This window comes from Hyla sarda, chromosome 8 (genome assembly GCF_029499605.1).
Source record: "Hyla sarda isolate aHylSar1 chromosome 8, aHylSar1.hap1, whole genome shotgun sequence".
NCBI classification, from domain to species: Eukaryota; Metazoa; Chordata; class Amphibia; order Anura; family Hylidae; genus Hyla; species Hyla sarda.
In genome coordinates, this window is record NC_079196.1 from 162,562,868 (window position 1) to 162,564,607 (window position 1,740).

The following is a 1,740-nucleotide window of genomic DNA, read 5'->3' on the forward strand; positions in this document are numbered from 1 at the left end:
GAAAGGAATCATCCGAAACACGTGTCGAGGTTGCAGGATCATCACTGGGAAGCCGTCAGCATGTCACAACTAGGTATTGTGTTGATTTAAGTTATTGTGTTTCATGTGCTGACCCAACTAATACTGCTAGACTTATATGGCATTACTGATTACTGTATATTTCCTAGTGATATCCTGCTTAGCTTTGTTTTGGGTTTTTTTTTTTTTTTTTTAAGGGTGGGTCATTTTATGGGTGTTTTTTCTACCTGTTTTTGTATACATAATAAAGAAAAAAAATTTTTTGACTATAGATTTGTAAATTACTTCTATTAAAAATCTTTATCCTTCCAGTACTTTTTAGGGGCTGTATAATACAAAGGAAATGTTTTTCTTTTTGGATTTCTCTTATGTCACGACCACAGTGCTCTCTGCTGACCTCTGCTGTCCATTTTAGGAACTGTCCAGAGCAGCATATGTTTGCTATGGGGATTTTCTCCTGCTCTAGACAGTTCCTAAAATGGACAGAGGTCAGCAGAGAGCACTGTGGTCATGACATAAGAGAAATCCAAAAAGAAAAACATTTCCTCTGTAGTATACAGCCCCTAAAAAGTACTGGAAGGATTAAGATTTTTTAATAGAAATAATTGAAATAATTTACAAATCTGTTCAACTTTCCGGCACCAGTTGATCTAAATAAAAAAAGTTTTCCACGGGAGTACCCTTTTAACACTGTGTTTGCCAAAGTCACTCAACACCCTCCTTTTGAATAATTCCCCCCCCCCCCCTTTTTGTGTGCCACTGCCATAAAAAAGGCTTACTTGAATCTTTGCTAAGACAACTATATGCAAAAGTGATACAAAACTTTTATTTTCCTGAGTGTACCACAATCAAAATCAGTCTAAAATGCCCCCTGCAGCTGCATGCATAGGCTTTTTTTTCTTTTCTTTTTTTCCCCCTGCACTCTAACAGGAAATACTGCAATATCAGGTCAATGATTAAAGAGGACAGAGCAAGCTCCTGGTCCAACTCCCTGTTCCGAAAATGCATTTAACATATAGTTGTCTAGGGGACATATTAATTATTAAACTTATAAGAAGAGAAACAATGCTTAACCTTAGCTAAAAGGCCAAAAAGTGATTCATGCATGCACTTTTATGATGCCTCTGACCCACCCCTATACTGTCTCTTAATTGGCTGGGAACTGTATGCAAGATATTATTGGCTACCCTAAGGTCAGGTGATGCTTATTTCTCCTTGCAAGGCAATTGGCTAACCTGGGGTTACATTATTCTTTCTCCTATTTATAAGGTATTTAGGCTATCCCGAGGTCATCCTTCCTTTTATTTGCGCCTAACCGCATTGACATCTGGGTCAGCACACATGCGGGTCAACTGAACTTACCGTATTTTTCGCCGAATACACCCCTATAGCGGCGGTCCCTGCGGCCATCAACGGCCGGGACCCGCGGCTAATACAGGACATCATCGATTGCGGTGATGCCCTGTATTAACCCTTCAGACACGGTGATGTAAGCTGACCGCCACGTCTGAAGGGAAAGTGACACTAACCCGGCTGTTCAGTCGGGCTGTTCGGGACCGCCGCGATTTCACCGCGGCGGTCCCAAACAGCCCGACTGAATAGCCGGGTTAGTGCTCACAGGACACCGGGGGGGACCTTACCTGCCTCCTCGGTGTCTTCTCCGTTCAGGAATCCCCTGTATGCCGGCGCTCTCCTTCCTCGTCATCACGTACGTGCGTCGGC

General features: G+C 42.6%; 1 non-coding gene across 1 annotated transcript; it reads right to left on the bottom strand.

Moving 5' to 3' along the window:
• Window positions 1–929: 929 nt before the first annotated feature.
• LOC130289320 (U2 spliceosomal RNA) lies at window positions 930–1,117 on the bottom strand. Its single transcript, XR_008847465.1, has one exon. It is a non-coding gene; the product is annotated as a U2 spliceosomal RNA (small nuclear RNA).
• Between the last annotated feature and the right edge of the window lie 623 nt (window positions 1,118–1,740).